The following is a 19169-nucleotide window of genomic DNA, read 5'->3' as shown; positions in this document are numbered from 1 at the left end:
GTCTATGTCGAGAATATCCTTCCTTGGGTTTACTCTTACGTCCTTAATTTGATGTGGCACCACACATTCCAGGGCAACGGAAAGGGCTTGCCTGTTAAGAAGTCGTAGGTTGCTTGAAGGACCTTCCGGCACGAAGATGATGACGTGCGGCCAGCGCGCAGGCCTTGTCTGTACAGTCGCTGTACTTGCAGGAGCTGGTGCTGATGTATTCACCGTCCTTCTCTTCGCCCTCGTACACCGGACAGGTATAAAGCTCTCATCGGATGTGTCGTCTTCAGACACAGAATAGAGATCGGTGTCTTCAGTGTCACTGGGAGAGCCAGCTCTGTTCCTTGTGGTTCACGGGAGTGTGTACCTCTGACCAGGCGGGCCTCTGGCATGCTCCACGGCCATCACCGCAAGACGAGGAGGCGAGGCACCTCGAAAAACCGATGGTTTCACTAAAAAATACAGAGCGCAGAAACAAGCATTCTTCTAAAGAGACACTTCTTCCCTAGTTTTTTATCATATAAATACTTATGTAATTTTCCAATTTTATGAAAATTACATATGTACTTATATGATACAGCCCTCATGCCGGGTTAACGTTAATTCTGATTAGGTGCCATGCGTTAAAGTGATTTATGTTGCAGTATCCAGGACTACCATCCTCAACACTGGTGCTTCATATCAGCTCGGTGTTGCTAATGTCCATCTTGCTGTTGGCATCGTTACGCAACTGTAAACAAGTGCTAATATGACACATGTGTAGCTGTTTAGCGTATGGGCATGCGTGTATTTGTACATATATTTAGCGCTACTTCACAACGTCTCACTCAATAAAAAATAAAACATATTCACTTACCTGCAGCATGCTTCGTATGGTATCGATACCCAAGGTACATGGGTTCTGCCGAATTTCGCTAACTTAAACACAATGAGTTTTTTGAGCCAGCAGTTCTTACATATGTTACAAATGGGATATTCTATTCACTGGGTTGCTTCAAGATTGAGATCGAGCTTCGATTTGATTTATTGATTTGTGGGGTTTAACGACCCTAAATCACCATATGATTATGAGAGACGCCGTAAAGGAGGGCTCCGAAAATTTCGACCACCTGGGGTTCTTTAACGTGCACCCAAATCTCACTACACGGGCCTACATTTCCGCCTCCATCGGAAATGGAGCCGCCACAGCCGGGACTTGATCCCGTGACCTGTGGGTCAGCAGCCGAGTACCTTAGCCACTAGACCACCGTGGCGGGGCGAGGTCGAGCTTCCATTTAAATGGCTAAAGCTGTTATATGCTTATGATCAATCAATCAATCAATCAATCAATCAATCAATCAATCAATCAATCAATCAATCTTTTTTTATTTGTCGCAAAAAATATACACGCATTGAGGTAGTATATACAGCCTACGGTTATATGTATCGCAATACATTTATAAAAGCAACGTTGGTACTTCTGGAGTCATAACGTTAAGATATAAAAGGGGGGATATTGGCCACAATAATGCAACGAAGGCACCAATGGCGCACAGAGACCCTGTGAAAAAAAAAAAAAAACAATTGCATAAAACGTGGTTTGCCTTCGATTGCACAAACGCGGTAAATTATTTTAGGCATGATCTTGTTCTCAATAAATGTTATTCTGCATCTGCTCGATGTTGCTTGTAACTGCTATCACGAACTGAATAAGAAAACTCGAATTTGGCGCGGCGACTTGAGCGAAGACTAGCGGACATGTCCTCAAACGCTGGCAGAAACGTTGTTACAAAACCTCACAGGTGGCAGCAGCATACCTTAAACGGACGAGCGAGGACAGCGGTCCGTGCCAAGGAACCCACTCACCGACATTTCCTGCTCAGTCGCAAATAAGTGTTTTATTGTCTCCCACTACTTGGACCATTTATCACAATCGGTACGTGCTTGTAAGAGTCATTGCTTGGTTCCGCCACCTCGTGTTTTTTAAATAAATCATTTTGCTGCTCATAGAGGCCGCTGGCGCTTTAAGTAAAAGGCGCGCGTAATTCAAATGGTGGTGAAATCGCATTGCGGTGGTACATTTTGTAGACGCGGGCCTCTCACTAGTGACAGAAGATTTTAGTCGCCTATTGGCACACCACAGTCCATACCATGCATGAAGATTATGATGTCCCACAGGCCATTTTCCGATACGTCATCGGTATTGAGTGTACGATTCATTATGATAATGAGCTTTGAACATTACACAGACGCTAGGGATGAAAATAATGGTGGATAAAAGACAAAATTCGGCAGATACCACTTACCTTGGGGATATACGATGGGTGAAGCGTGTGGTGGGAAGATGATCGTGCTGTTTGTTTGTTTATTGAGTGACACATCATGAAACGACGCTAAACACATCAACGCAGACTTGTGTCGAAAGGTTCGAGATGTTTATTTAACCAGTTGTTTGCACTTGCGCAACGATGCCAACAGGAAGATGAGTATTAGCAACATCTCAAGCGATAAGCTGGTATGAAGCACGCGTGCTCATGAGGATGGTAGTCCTGGACACTGCTCCGTGGATGAATTTCAGCGCATGGCACCTAACCGCAACTGACGTTAACAAGACGTGATAACTGTATCATAAGAGTGTATATGTAATCTTTATAAAATTGGATAGCCAGGACTGCAAGCTCCATTGATATTTCACCAATATTAGTGTCTATTTGAACAGTAGATTCGACAGCGGGCATGGCTGTGTGGTAGTATGCTTCATTACCGCGCAGGATGCTAGGGTTCAATTGCTGCTGGGAGCCTCACATTTTTTCTTTGGATTCTCTCCGGTCAACGCTCACGCGTTAAAACTCCCCATATATATTTTCGTCGTTCCTGCATAGATGCTAAGTGTGGATCACCTGTGGCACGTACCCGCATATCAGTAGCATATACCTGCCAGAGGATATGTGCCACTGTTTGGAGGAAAGTGTTTGAAGACGTACGCGGCAGGGTTGTTAGATTATTCATATCTTGACCAGCGCGTCATATTTGTCAAGCCATCCCACCCTCCCAAACTAATTTTGGTTCACGCCAAGCTTAGGGAGTAAACGCGAGAGCACCCCGACGTAAGCAGCTAGATAGATAGATATATATAGATGGATACACAGATAGATGTCAAACTGTCAAGCGCCAGGAATTCGCAAGAGAGCGCATCTCTCGACGCTAGCTTTGAAGCAGGTGACTCTACTTATGCCGCGCGAAGGACGCCGAAGGATGATGGATACCGTATACCGCGTGGAGAGCCAGTTTTTTTTTTTCCCGTCGAGGTCGGAACTGTCTAAGGCTCTTTCCCAAAGCTCTTGTTAAGTGTGTTAGGCGTTTGGGCGGTATAAAAGGGGATTTTCCACAGCATCCTACTGTATGGCGAAAAGATACGGTTTTTCATGTAGAATCGGCACGGCGTAGAGAATTATGCAGAGGCTATCGGGCGATTTCTTGCTGGGTGTAAGAGTGTGTTGACCTGTAAGGAATAGAGGGGCTCCATCAGCTTTCTTTGTAGCAATCTGTGTGCAAGGTAAAGGGTTTGCGGGCTACCCCGCACTTAGTCCTTTGGGAGCGTAAGCTACACTGGCAGAAGTCGAGCAGTTTCGCGTGGCTCATCAAGAGCCATGCAGCGCATGCCCGAGGAGCAGTGACGTCAGACAGCAGCGCATTGATAGCATTCCGGGCAAGGCCCATGAAAGCTCCTAGTGTGATGTGTCACTGGTGGGCTGGCTGGCGCTCGACTCGCGTGAGCTCCCTCGCTCGTCCGTCCGTCCATTCGTCCATCCATCTGTGGATCGACGGCTGATGCTCTGTTTGCTACTATCAGTGTCAGTGTTTTAATGTAATCTGACTTTTCTTTTACCGGCCACCAGTTCGGCCAAATAAACAGTTTGATATGAACATCCAGTTTGCTCCCTTCGGCGACGTCACGCCCCTGTGACATCTCGTCCATCCATCCATCCATCCATCCATCCATCCATCCATCCATCCATCCATCCATCCATCCATCCATCCATCCATCCATCCATCCATCCATCCATCCATCCATCCATCCGTCCGTCCGTCCATCCGTCCGTCCGTCCGTCTGTCTGTCTGTCTGTCTGTCTGTCTGTCTGTCTGTCTGTCTGTCTGTCTGTCTGTCTGTCTGTCTGTCTGTCTGTCCATTTGTCCGTTCGTCCATCCATCCATCCATCCATCCATCCATCCATCCATCCATCCATCCATCCATCCATCCATCCATCCATCCATCCATCCATCCATCCATCAATAATCAATCGGCCTGTAGCTGGCGCTACGTGTTTCGTGGCATAGCCGAGCTAAGCCACTGCTAATGTTTTTCATTGTCTAGGCCCTCACGGGAGTATATTTTGTAACTGCAGCAAGTTAGCTTAGATGAGATGGAGACCCCTGGACTAGAGGATGCATGTTCTCAGAATAGGCTTTCCGAGCGTTGGCTCGGTGCGCCCTTATTGGCTGGTGATCTCGTTGCCATGAATGCCGCGATGAGCTGGCGCCCAGGTGGTCATGAGTGGTGATGATCGAAGCACGCATCTCAGTGACGAAACGACGCCGCCACCGTCTCTTACACCGTTGATAGCGTAATCGACGGAGACGTAACATTTGCCGGTACGTGATCAGTCGAACTATAGTTACACAACACAACCAGGGCAACGTCAATGAATGTACGCGCATGTTCACCTGTGTCCGCGCGGCGTATGACAGGCTACTCTATGACTCATTTCCGTTTTCCTTTTACGTCTGCCAGGGCCAGCTCTCAGCTATGACCCAATTCTTAAGGGTTTCTATGTACGTTCACCAGGCACCCACTGGCTCGAATTTTAATACGATGAGCGAGAGAGTGAAGGGGAAGAGAAAGAAGGAAAAATGAAAAGAAAATAAGCTAGACAAACGGGAGGAGGGAAGAGATAGTGGTAATCTTGAAGTGCGGTTGTTTTGGCCGGCTGCTCTTCTCACCTTCCTTCCAAGTCATACTGTTTTTTTCTTCTATGCGTCAATGTTTGCGCTCATTTGTTACGTGTATGGGCGACTTTCCGTTAGAGCCGGTCGCTGCAGCGGAGCTTGGCTTAGCGGACGGAGGTTTTAAATCACGTGCGGGTATCGTGAGGGTGACGTGCTGGTCTGGTGACCGCGTGCGTGTTGCGCATTTTAATTTGTCCGCTGTAAGGCTCTTGGGTTGGAGCGATGGCGCACGGCGGTAAGAACAAGTCAAGGTCATAACCAGTCAAGGTTGGTCTTGCGCGGTGATCTCGACCAAGGGAAAATGCCGTTTAGCAAAAAAGAACGAAAGAATAAATAATTTTTCGTCCCGCTGTCTCTGCCTTGAGGAGAGATGAGCGAAAAAAAATCCCAGTCTATCCATGGAGTGAAGGATGATGAGTAGGGCGAAGCGTCTGTCAGTCCGTCCACGCTTCCGTCCATCCGTTCGTTCTTGATTCCATCCGTCCATGCATCCGTCCACCCATCCACCCATGTATCCATCCGTCCGGCAAGGCCGGACGGATGGATACATGGGTGGATGGGTGGACGGATGCATGGATGGGTGGATGGACGGAAGCAGTTTACTCTGCCATACGGACCGACAGACGACGGACGGACGTGGCCAGTGGATGATTGACGGATTGCTGATAAAACCTTCTTAAGCTTCACCCCACTCATCATCATTCACTCCGTGGATATGCTGTGAGGTGGTTACCACATACATGCATACATACAGATGACCACCGACCCATGCCTTAACGAGCCTCGCCCCTAAAACAACGACGTGGAGAAGTCAAGGTATTGCACGTTTAACTCGCCGGCCGTAGATGTGGGCAACGGCCGTTAGAAGTAGTGGCTGTACCGCCAGAATAAGCTTCATTTGATATGTGGGGTTTAACGTCCCAAAACCACCACATGATTACAAGAGACGCCGTAGTGGAGGGCTGCGGAAACTTCGATCACCTGGTGTTCTTTAACGTGCACCCAAATCCGAGTACACGCGCTTACAGCTTTTTTGCCTCCATCGAAAATGCAGCCGCCACTGCAGGGATTCGATTCCGTGACCTGCGGGTCAGCAGCTGAGTATCTTAGCCACTAGAACACCGCGGCGGGGCAATAAGCTCCATATAAAAACTTCAAACCAACGATTCGAAGTTTGTAAATGCATGATAGAAATTGCTTTCATCCAAATTCCGCAAGAAATGGCAAGTATTGCATTAGATCTACTTTGTCTTGGAGGCATAGGTTGGCAAACTCGTTCATCAGTCGACTCACTCAGACTAACTCAGATGAAGCCGTGAATCTGAGTTTCAGTGAGTCAGCGTGAGTAATATCTAGAAGAGCTTGAGTCTGATTTAAATCGTCTGAGAAGACTTTGAGTGAGCCGAGTCGGACTTATCCGGTTGAGGAAAGTTTAGCTGACTCTGAGCCTAAGCACTAAATTAATTCGCTGAGTCCATCTGAGTGAGCTCCGCATTTTTAACATGACAGTGTTTTATGCCGGGGTCAACCAAGACTTTAGTGACATATCTCCGTCGTGGATTTGACGTCGATAAAATGGACGCCACCGAATGAGAAAGAACTGTAAAAAAGAATACCAGTTGTACCGTGTACGAATTGAGCGGATGAGTGAAGCTCCTAAGAAATGGGACTCAAGGGAAAATGCGCCTGATCTCACTGCTTTCTTTCATGAAGGTGGTAGAGTGGGGCGTCTGCTGCGCTTGGTGGTGACAACGACTGAATGACGGAGTGCGCGGTGCAGCACGCCATATGCGGTTGCGCCTGCGCTCGCCAGGAGCACGCGCCTGTTGCTTTGTTATGGACGCTTCTCCAGCTCTGGGAGCTCAGCCCGGTGGCGACGGCGATGGCGGAGTGCTGGCTTCAGAACCTGCGCTCATAAAAACTTGCTCCGCCAAAATCGAACCTAACACCTGGTGCTTTACCTGATAAACTGTTGAGGCACATACACGGCACTTCACAAACGCACTTTTTATCTTTCACACATTATCTCTCGCATGGTGCGCTCTGTTGGCCGGGTGAGGTGGTGGCGCAATCTGTACGTGGCGAAGAAAAGTAATGTGGAATGACACTTATGGGCGCCGCTGGAGAATGATTCTGGACCAACGGAGGTAAAGGATGGCATACGAAATTGCGCACCGACGCTGAGTCTCGGAGGCCGTGGTTAAAGCGTACCGGCACTAGCGAAAAACGCTGGCCGCGCTAGAATCGGGGATCCACCCTCTGGATGCAGTTATGTTCTTTGACATTAGGTCGCGTTAGTGGGTTACAGCTCATTGTCGTCGTATTGCAGCTTTCGCATGCAGCAGCAATGCAGTTGGTGAATGCGGCTGTTCGACAGAAATTTTGGTGTCGGCGTCAGCACCGTTGGTTGTGACCGAAAAAAATCATCTTGCCAATGACCAAAAAAAAAATCTAAAAATATCACGTGTTTCACGGTCGCTTGCCCGAAACTTTTTTTTATTTCTTTATTTGCATCTCTCTCAAGTGTTTACTCACGAAAAACGCCGATTTTTCACTCCCAACCAACAACGCGGACACCGATACAGGAATTTAGGTAAAACGAGCTATTTTAAGATATCGCGTTAGTCCAATGCTGTTCTCACGACCCGCCGCGGTGGTCTAGTGGCTAAGGTACTGGGCTGCTGACCCGCAGGTCGCGGGATTGAATCACGGCTGCGGTGGCTGCATTTCCAATGGAGGCGGAAATATTGTAGGCCCATGTGCTCAGATTTGGTGCACGTTAAAGAACCCCAGGTGGTCGAAATTTCCGGAGCCCTCCACTACGGCATCTCTCATCATCATATGGTGGTTTTGGGACGTTGAACCCAATATATCAATCAATTAAATGCTGTTCTCACCTTATAACAGCTTTCGCGGTAATATGCAAACGCGAGGGAGATTTCGCGATAATGTGACGACGCATAGAACAAAAGTAGATTTACGTCTACGCCTGTGAATAATACATGAAAGTTTGACTTACCGTTGTCAACATTCCGTGCAGTCGCATCTTCATTTCAGGTTGGCTGCCGTTATTACGGACAAAATTTGCTTTTATTTGTCTATTTTTCTTTTCCAGGCCCGTGGTGTTTGTATTCTTCAGCGCACTGCTGTTAGACAACGAAAGTGCCCTTCGTGCAATCCGATGCCCACGTAAACGTGTACTCCTCGAGCGCTTGCGTTCATGAAGCCCAAAGGAGCCGGAAAGAAAGGTCACTGACCTTTACCTCTTACGTACTTCGGTGTCTTTTCATGGGAGCACTTGACACTTAACCGGTTTTATATTATGTCGGCGGATCAGACCAGTGACGGGGAACCTTGACTTTGAATGGGTATTGACGACACCTGTAGACTATAAGCACACGAGAGATGTCGCGAGTGAAATGGCACATGCGAGATTGTTCGAGTCAAGTAAGCATTTAAACGACCGGGTCACAGATAACGAGGGTTGAATGCAACGTGCCCTGCTTCCAGTAAGACCAATTGGTTGCAAAAAAGCCGGTGGTGCACACAACGAAAGAAGTGCGAATAACACGCTATATCCTGAATGCCGCGTACTCTTCATTTGAATGGTGCTCTTAAGCTGTATACGCTTTCATAAACACACGAAAGGAAGAATAACGTAACTAGAGAGTCTTACGTGACATAATAGTGATGCAGGTAGGAAGCGCACCGTAGATGGGGAATCAGCAGTAAGACTGACCAACTAAATCTATTTAATGCGAGCCTATAGATATAGCCTAAGTACAGCGGTGTTATTGCATGTCATGTTGTTCTTCGACGAAAGCCACACTCGTTAAAAAAGTGCCTTAACACTTTTCCACGTAATCATCAAATGGAGTCATTACTAGAGTTTAATACTTCACGAACCGACTGCCACAGAGAATTTTAGAATGTACGAGGGGAGTTACAGGGACTAACGGCACACTTAAATGGGTACTCACACCTTTTTTTGGAAGACCAGTTTACTCTGCCATACGAATCTTCTGTATAAAGAGACGGCTCTGAGCATGTGTGACGCTCGGCAAACGCTGATATAACATTTTATTTTGATATTAAACTAAATTTTTTTGCAGTGCACTTACCGACATCGACACTTACTCGACTTCAGGCTACAGTAATAGTTGTAGTGACTTCACGTCCAGTTCTGATGACATCAAGCACCAAAGCGCACACAGACAAAAAATGGGAGCTTGAGCGTCACCTTCTGACCGCCTGCTTGCGCCGTGCGGTCACCGTCATCCAGCGGGCCTGTGAAGCGAGTAAGCGGAGTCTAGAATAGCAAACGTGCACGCGAATAGAAGATATACACGCACAGGAATCGTTCGATGAAGCCACGCGCGAGCGAGGATCCGTTACGAAAACTTTCGCGGGCACATACTACCGCGCCTCGTGGCGCTGCTCATACCAGGACATTCAGGTATTAGGAGGAGAGTGCGAGATAATTATACTAGGAGATATGAATGCACACATAGAAGATATAGGTGGGTATACCGACCCGACAGGCAAAATAATCATGGATATGTGTGAAAGGCTTGATTTGATCATTTGCAACAGTACCGAGAAGTGTGAAGGGCAAATAACATGGGAGGTAGGAAGGCTGCAGTCGATGATAGATTACGCACTGATGTCACAAAGGATGTATGATAAGCTCAGGGGGATGCACATAGATGAAGGTGGCTCCAGAAGTCTGGGTAGTGATCACAAACGTATCAAGCTAATTTTTGGAAGAGCAGTGAAAGTGGGAAGGAGACAAGATGAGCAACTACAGGAAAATTTTTATTCAGAAAGACAAATTGAAATAGCCACTAAACAAATTGAGAAAGTAATCACGGAGGATAATAAGACAGTGTGGACATACACGAATCTAATTAGAATCTTTGAGCTAGAGCTTGCTAAGACGCGTGACAAGTCACCCCGGAAAAGAAGAAACAAACCCGAAAGTTGGTGGGATGAGGAAGTTAAGACAGCCATAGCAAAACGTCAGGAAGCCTTTAGGGAATGCAGACATGCTAAGCAGCTGGGTGAACCGACAGATGATGTTGAAAGAAAATGGGACATCTTTTTAAGCTGTTGAAGGGATGCATCCCTTCTTATCAATGAAAAGATCAAAAGAAAGGGAGCTCAGTAGCTGGCAGAAGTACATAAAAAAGATAGAAAAGCAGCTGCGAAATTTAGGAACCATATAAGTTCCCTAAGAAAGGAGACGAGCCTAGAGCAGAGGTTTATAACTACAGCTCAAGGTGCTAGGCTAGAAGGGGACGTATCTATTGAATATATAAGAACAACGCTGACAGAAAAATTTCAACAAAGAAGTGCTTTTTGCACCACAGTAGCCAAGGATGAATCAAGTGGCGCAATGGCTCCATTTTCACAAGGAGAGTGGGAAAGGGCTGAGAAAAGGGTTCCTAGTAGTACATAAACAGGCCCAGATGGCATTCCAATCATGCTGATAAAGACGTTAGGTCCGAATTCTAAGCAGGCTTTGAGAGCGGCAGTGAGCGAAATAATAATCGATGGAGAAGTTCCCGATGGATGGAAACTTAGCAGGATGAGCATGATCTATAAAGGAAAGGGGGACAAAGCCGACATAAACAACTACCATCCTATAACAGTGACATCAGTGGTCTACAGGCTGGCGACGCAGATTATAAAGGAAAGACTGCAGGCGTGGATGGAGGATGAGGGGGTGCTGGGGGAACTGCAGAATGGGTTTCGGAAACACAGGAGGTTGGAAGACAATCTGTTATCTCACTGACGCAGTGCATCGAAATATCAGAAAAGGAACACAGGCCCCTGTGGCTATATTTTTTGGATATCAAGGGAGCGTACGATAGCGTGGTTCAAGAGCAATTGTGGGGAATACTGAACACACTAGGCGTGGAGGATGTAGTCACTAATCTTTTAAAGAATATCTATAAAGGTAACAAGGTAATTATAAAGTGGGAAAAACAGGTATCCAAGCCTGCAGAGTTAAAGCGGGGGCTTAGGCAGGGGTGTCCCCTGTCACCCTTATTATTCATGATGTACCTGCAAGGATTAGAGGTGAAATTAGAGGGAAGTGGACTGGGCTTCAACCTCTCCTTCGTCAAACAAGAAAAACTCATTAAACAGGCGCTACCAGCATTGATGTACGCAGATGATATAGTGCTAATGGCCGACAACAAGGAAGATTTCAGAGATTGGTTGTCATCTGCGGTAATGAGGGAGATAGGTTAGATTTCAGATTCAGTAAGGAAAAATCAGCAGCCATGATTTTTAATGACAATGAAGGTAGTGAGCTTAGAATACAGGAGGTCACGCTAGAGATAACAGATAAATACAAATATCTGGGCGTATGGATAAGCAATGGGGCCTAGTACCTAAGGGAACACGAAATATACATGTCGACTAAAAGTAACAGGAATGCAGCGGTATATAATAAAAAACAGGGTACTGTGGAATTACAATAGGTATGATGTTGTGAGAGGATTATGGAAAGGGGTCATGGTTCCTGGTCTGACGTTCGGCAATGTGGTCTTGTGCATGAGATCAGAAGTTCAAGCAAGATTAGAAATTAAGCAACGTGGAATAGGTAGGCTTGCCTTAGGAACTCAAGGGAATACACCAAATCAGGGAGTACAAGGTGATATGGGATGGACATCATTTTAGGGCAGGGAAGCTAGCAGCAAGATAAAATTTGAGAAGCGATTGAGAGAAATGGTGGAGGAGCGTTGGGCTAGGAAGGTATTCAGTTACTTGTACATGAAGAATGTCGATACAAAATGGCGGAAGCAAACCAGAAATTTGACTGGTAAATTCTTGGAAAACAGCAGGGGGCCAAACCAAACAGAATTATCGGATAAGAAGAAGGTGAAGGAAGCTGAGACCGATATGTGGAGAATCGGCATTATTAAGAAGTCCGCGCTAGAGATCTATCAAACTTTTAAGCAGGAAATTGCCAAGGAAAGGGTCTATGATAATACTCGGGGTAGTTCTCTACTGTTTGAGGCCAGGACGGTAGTATTGCGAACCAAGACATATCGGGCCAAATACGAAGGGGTAGACACGGTATGCAGTGCGTGTAGAGAGGAAGAAGAAATTGCCGAACACTTTATAATGTTCTGTAAAGGGCTTTACCCTATAGTTCAGGATGACGGCGCAGAGTTTTTCAAAGCACTGGGGTTTAGGTACAGTGAGGGCAAAATAGACTTTAAGCGGGTAGAATTAACTAGAAGGAGTTTATCTGATTGGTGGCTAAAGTCAAGGCACGAGTGAAAATTAAACCCTTCACTGCAAAGTACGAATCCTCAACTTCACTATTTTAGGAAAAAAATTAATCTAGTTTTTAGTTCATTAAGTATTACGGCTTGGTGGCGCTAGCCACCGACCGATCTAAAGGGTATAGCCATATCCACCCATCCATCCATCCATCCATCCATCCATCCATCCATCCATCCATCCATCCATCCATCCATCCATCCATCCATCTGACGTCAGGGTAAACTATGAACCAAGGCTAGGTTTGGAAAGCCTGCTGTAAGGAATTTTTCGGGACGCACTCAAGTATCCTATGCTCTCGGGGGCTTAGCCTGTCATTCGGCGCAAAAAAACTTGAAGTGAAAATTTCGTGTCCATCCCCTTTAAAGGGGCCCTGAAACACTTTTTCAAGTTACCATGGAATGAATCGACTGGAAGAGCGTATCGCCCCACGAATTCAACGCCGCAAACGTTTTAAGAATCCGTCCAGTACGACCAGAGTTACGAAAATTTGTCACACGCTGCAATCGCAATCTCTCTTCTCTAGTCCCGACATAAGTGCTGGAAGCTAAGCATGGAGTGATGGCAGGGCCACAGAAAAACGTCAAACGTGTCCCGTGACCTTGAACAATTTTTTTTCGAACGCGCGTCTTTTTCAGTGTGATCGCACGTGCACGCGTCGACAAGTGGCGGCCTCCCGCGGCGATCTGTGTATCGAGCGAGCGCGCCATGTTCAAATCAGCCATGGTCTGATAGACGTGCTTGCTATGGGTGTATATTGCGTGATTTGTCGAGAGAAGAGAAAACAATTTTTAGCTGACATTGATAACTTAGTGTGAGTTCTAGGCCACGTGCTGCGCTATAATATTTGACTCGCATGTTGTCGGTAGGCTCTACTACAAATCGGCAGAGTTTTCTGACCATGCAGAAAAAGTGTTGTAGGGCCCCTTTAAGAGCTTTCCTTGTAGCGCACTGCCATGTAGCGCGCTGAAGGCTACGCGGAGGTGAGATGAAAAGCTTTCTAGAAAAGACGTTTCTCCGCCAGCGAGCGTCATGACCTTCAGCCTTTTCTTGTCTTTTTTGTATTTCTATTTTTTATGCATCACTTCCTGTGTGATTGCTAGTGGGCACCCGGGCACGTGGCGGCATCTAGCAGCGGCCGCGGCAGCTATGCAGCTGCCAATGCTCAAATCAGTAAATGATCGAGGACATTGTGCCCATTTGAGATCCCTTCCCTTTTCGCTGCAAAGTAAAACTGACTGAGGCGCAGCAGGTTAACTCTCCGAACGTTCTTGCTTATGAGTCTCATTACCTGGTTTTCGTCTGGCCAGCATTATAAAAACAAATGAAAGTAATAAAAAACAAAGAGGCAGGTTTGTGATTACCCTACCTCGCGTTATTAGGTGCAATACCACTGCTGCACGTTTTAAATGATAATTGCAGGGGTTTTATGTCCCAGAACCACCATATTATTTGCCAGACGCCGTTGTGAAGGGCTCTGGAATTTCGACCACATGATGCTTTTTAACGGGCACCTAAATCTACGCACACCAGCTACGAGCATTTTGCCGAGGATACGAGCCTCCGACATTCGGGTCAAGAGTGGAGAACCTTAAGCATTAGACCAGTGCGGCAGGTGCACATCTGAAGTCCTTAAATGGTGCTGAAGTTTTTGAGGAAGACGGACATGTTCGAGCGGCTTTGAGAGTGATGTCGCGCTCCACGTCAGAATATCGGACTCTTACTGACTAGACTACGTCCTTGTGCACATGCTGTGTCATGTGCTATCCTTCTGTCCCCTTAATCTCATTCTTTCAATTTCCCACGTGTAGGGTAGAAAAGCGCGTATCCTGGTCTGGTTGACCTCCTTGCCTTTCCTTCTCTACCATTCTTTTTTGTTGTACTCAATGTTGCAATGACTGCGGCGTCGTGGAGTCTGTCAGTACATGTTTCTCAAGTGTCCAGCTATATGCAGACGACTGTCGACAACATCTCTAAAACATAGAGGAGCTCAACCAAGACCACTTGACATCTATTTTTATTTTTTTGTTTACATATACTTGTAAAGCGAGATATTGCAGGAGTTAGAACGAACACACAATAAATATACAATATGAAAAGAGAGTATATACATTGAATAAACAGACAATGAAGAAAATAATGACAGCTGATCAGTGAAAAAATTTGGCAACCGCTGAACAAATTTATCACTTGACAGCTCACGCAGGGAGCCCGGAAGACCATTTCAAATATTAATAGGAATTCACAGAACTCATTCTGGTTGCTTCAACAAATGGCCATCTTATCCCTTTCCAGCGGATTCTCACGCATTGCAGCGTGGTGGGAAACGAAGAGGCAAACGCTGAAGCTAAAAATGCCTTAAGCAGTGCCCCTAAAGTACCCATTGCGTTTTCACGAGCTGACACGAACGCTCTTCTTTGCTGCGTGATGCGCAGCTACACACTTCAGCACTGGACCAAACTGGAACTGCGACACCGGCGACTTCACAAATGGGACACGCAATTGAGGTTCCGCATGCCCCCTAAATTGAAACTGCAACTCGCAAATACAATTCGTTGCATGCGTCTTGGTGTGGCGTACACCAGATGTTACGAACAAAGCATCGGTCGCAGTGACACCGATCCTAATTGTGAACACTGTGATGTGCCAGAAACACTTGAGCACATATTTTGTGACCGTTCAGCATACACACGTGAACGGCAAACACTGATTTCTTCTACTGAACGATATCGCAGTAGGTCCTTAACTGATGAGACCGGGTTGTACCCTTGGCCAGACACCAGCAGTCATAAGAGCGGTTATAACCTTTTTGGAAGCAACTGGACTGTATGCGTGGCTATAAAATTCTTCTCAGCTAGAAAGAATTCTATATATTCACTTCTCTGTCGTCATACATTAGTGTTTTTCTCCCGTTTTCCCTCCCCAAGTGTAGAGTAGCAGGCTAGAGCAAGCTATCGCTAAGGCCGACCTCTCTGCCCTTCTGTAAATAAACCTGTCTCTCTCTCTCAATAGTGTGAGGGAAAATAAAGGAAAACTTAAAGCAATGAATGGATGACTTAAAAGGAGATTTTTTTGGCCTGGTGATTCGAGAAGAAGGGATGGTAAAAGCAATGGGGGCATGGATAAATGTTTCCCCATGAGCTATCTTATGCAACAGGACAAGACGGTCACACGTGCGTTGGAGAGCCAATGTTTCATCTGTAATTCACTAGCATATAACGTGAGAAAAATCACCATTATGGCGCTTACATAGGAATATGAGGACTTTTTTCGAATTAGAATCAAGCATATTTATATCTTTGGTATAATGACGTGCCTACACGACAGATTCATACTCTATAGAAGAGACATTATTAGTCATCTGAATGCCACTAATACGCATTCCATAGTTACATCTCGAAAGCTTCACTTTGGATAACTCAACCTTCATAACGTGGACACTATCCCTGCAGATGCTGCTTTCGGCCGAATTACCGAAACATGACAAATCACTATCCTTTTAATAAATACCTTCGAATCTATTGTTTTCGAAATAAAACTTTGATCCTTGAATCACGAGTCTGTGTCACGCACATAACTGTTCTTATTTAAATATATTTTACATTAACTCTTGAGACTGTGTACATCCATCCTCTTGAATTTGATGCATGCTTTTTATTTTTATTAATCTCCATCAGAATAGTGAAAGAGTGAGTATGTGATGACTAATCATTCTGCTTTTCAATTAAGAGATTTCTCTCTCTCACTCTATCTCTTTCAATACACCATCAGGCTGGAGCGCACGAGCGTCGGGCTCCGAAAGTGCTCGCTGCTTCCCAGCAGCGCCATTCTATAGAAGCAAATAACAAACAAAGAGCCTCTTGCATCACTTCATAATTGCACCTTTTCGAAAAAAAAAAAAAAAAGAACTGACATCGCTGCCCTCCCGCAAGTTCACGCAACGCTAATGGCGCGATAAGTTCAGCGACCCTGTACCGCGAACTCGTCGATTTGATGGCTTTCACTCACTTCGTTCACGCAAAAACGACCACGTTGTCTGAGAAAAGGAATCACGAGTGCGATAGAGAAAGATAAAAAAAAGAAAAGAAACTCAAGCGGTTAGGAGAATCATCTTACCCACAGAAGCGAAAACGCTCACGCGCGTTTTTTTTTTTTTTTCTGGGTCTGTTCTTATCTCTTTTTTTTTTTGCGCATCTCCGCGAGTGCGTGACACAAATTGCTGCTTGAAGACCGTTGTTTGAACGACGCAAATGGACGTCGCCGCGGGAGCCCCCATTTGAGGCAATTTGGCGTCCGGCCGGCGTGGCTCCACGAAAAAGCACGGAGCCTCGTGCTCCCACGGTCAACTCAAGCGTGACCACGCCGGGGTCTACTCGGTGGACGCACGATCGAGAGTTCCGTCGACGCTGTCGTATAGTCGATTGACGGGCCTTATTGGCTTGCGGGAGCGTCCACGGTCGAAGCCGAAGGCGAACGCCGTGACGATTATTCCGCGGTCCTGAATTCACTTCCTGGTTCGTAGGCTCCCTTGCACCTTCCCGCAAACGCGAGATGCGATTTGCTTATATCTGTAACGTGCATCGGTAACGATGGTTTCTATTGTTAGAAGGAGTCCGAACGAAAGTTGGGCGTGCTCGTGGGGTGGCGCTTCGGAGGGCGCTGAACGGCACTCGCTGAGCGGAGACGAACCGTGAGGCGAGATGCTGGGACAAAATGATTCGGCTGTTTCCTAATCATTGCTGCTAATCGACGGCGATGCTTGGAGCTCGCATGTGTGTAAGTTTGCACGAACTTGTTTGAAACTTAGGGGAGATCAATGTTAGTACCATGCTCGGTTAGCCAATTTTTATTAGGATTTCGCGTTCCAACCGGAAATACTCTGCGGGCACGAGAAACAATGAATGGCGGCACCTCACAACTGAGGCTTGAGATACTGTCGCGCGCATGCCAAGACAATCGTAAATGCCAATACAAATGACGGCACAAATTTATGGCTGGTCCGGCGAGGAAAACGAAATGATGCCACGGCGCATTTCAGCGAGCTGATCCGACATCATAATTACATAGCACGGTACAGATTGTTGTGCTACATTTGGCGGTAAAAAAGGAGTGTATAACGTTATTATTTGTCAGCAATAGAGTGATGTTATGGCCTAATTATTGCGACAGCACTCGACAGCACGTGTCAACAGTAAAACTAAGCGCATGAAGGCTGCATCTGTGTTGCTGCGACACACAAATATATGGTAGCCAATTTTTCGTTCAAACATAGGCAGAAATCAGTAGATTTTAAATCTTGTTTGCGCTTAGTTTCCGCATCGAAACTTCAGCGCTGATACTAGTAATCCACCATTGAGTATAGCTTCATGGCTTTCATGCAGCAGTCAAAACAATGACTCAGAGATTACAGGTGTCCCGAAAGTGTCAAATTTGTATGTAACAGCGCATAGACGAATCACGTAGTTAAAATAAACAACACAAGCGCTACGGTGCTCGTGTTGTTCAGTCTACGTTCGTGGTTCGTCTCTGCGCTCTTCCAATATGAACATAAGCCAACATGCCCAACTCTCCCTTTTCGTGCCAACCTAGCCCGATTCAAGACTGCCCCGCCGCGGTGGTCTAGTGGCTAAGATACTCGGCTACTGACCCGCAGGTCGCGGGTTCGAATCCCGGCTGCGGCGGCTGCATTTCCGATGGAGGCGGAAATGTTGTAGGCCCGTGTGCCCAAATTTGGGTGCACGTTAAAGAACCCCAGGTGGTCGAAATTTCCGGAGCCCTCCACTACGGCGTCTCTCATAATCATATGGTGGTTTTGACACGTTAAACCCCACATATCAATCAAATCAACCGATTCAACACTCATTAATTATACAAAGGTTCCCGATGACACTCATCACCTTCAAGCTTTAGTTTTTCAGGTGCGAAAAATGACACCTTGAGCCACCTTCTGACTAAAGGGGGTTGAATAGGAGCTTGGCCGTATCATTTGCGAATAGAGGGGGGCACAGAATTTGTTCCGAGATAAGATCAGCTCATGGGAAGTGCATTGCGAGCAATAAGAGACCCTAACAGACCCTCTTCTAGGAAGAGGGTCTTCGAAGTACACGATAAAACACAAATATAAGCGGGGGCATGGTGGTTCTGCACATGTTCACCCACTACCCACACGAGGGTTTTATACCGCTGGTGGTTCGATTTAATGCTCGCTTAATAACCCCGGGTGGCCGAACATTCTGAAGACTTCCGCTACGGTGTCTCTCTTAATCATGTCATGCTTTTGAGGCGTTAACGGTCAAGAATAAATACATTGTAATTAATCTATTGCCGAGTGTTCGTTTGCGATTTTCGCGCTATTTTCCTCGGAAGTACATGCCACGTAGCCAATGTCCCCATTGTGTTGCGAGGTTTTCTCATTGACTTTTGTGCATAGAAATTGTCTGCATCTACGTGCATTCACCCACCTACATTCCAAAAACAGTGCTGTAGAGCCAAAAATAACTGCCGTTTTCAAAAAAACCTGCCTGAATGTCACACCCGTGGGCAAGTTCTGTTAATTTTGCATGCCAAGAGAAAGAGAGAAGTAGCAGAGGGCTGATTTGAACGAGCTGATGACTTACTTTCTCTCCGTCACCACATGCGGCACCAAGTCAAGTCAAACTCGACGCCGAAAAAGTAGCAGCTTTTGCTATCGTTTCTGTAAAAACACAGAAAATCAGTAGATTCAGACACCTTATGATTCGATCAGAAGAAAATTTAAATATCAGTAAGTCTACTGATAAATCAGCAGCCATGGCAATACTGGGCTCCATTCGCCAAGCTGCGATGCTTACGAAGCCCTAAACGATGCCGCTAACAAGGCATCGCGTTCTTTGCAGAACAATCGCTAACACATTCAAGTT

At 46.2% G+C, this 19169-nt stretch overlaps 1 long non-coding RNA gene across 2 annotated transcripts in view; it reads right to left on the bottom strand.

Annotated features, from left to right (window-relative positions):
* Positions 1-336: 336 nt before the first annotated feature.
* Positions 337-19169, bottom strand: part of LOC142786481 (uncharacterized) — an 85761-nt gene continuing 66928 nt past the window's right edge. For both annotated transcript variants that reach the window (XR_012889068.1, XR_012889067.1), the window contains 2 exons: positions 18888-18964; positions 337-440 (listed from right to left, as the gene is read on the bottom strand). This is a non-coding gene — a long non-coding RNA (uncharacterized LOC142786481). The remainder of the gene's footprint in view (positions 441-18887; positions 18965-19169) is intronic.

This window comes from Rhipicephalus microplus, chromosome 2 (genome assembly GCF_043290135.1).
Source record: "Rhipicephalus microplus isolate Deutch F79 chromosome 2, USDA_Rmic, whole genome shotgun sequence".
Classification (NCBI taxonomy): Eukaryota; Metazoa; Arthropoda; class Arachnida; order Ixodida; family Ixodidae; genus Rhipicephalus; species Rhipicephalus microplus.
The sequence above is the reverse complement of the archived record's forward strand: the minus strand, read 5'-3'. Positions and strand labels throughout refer to the sequence as shown.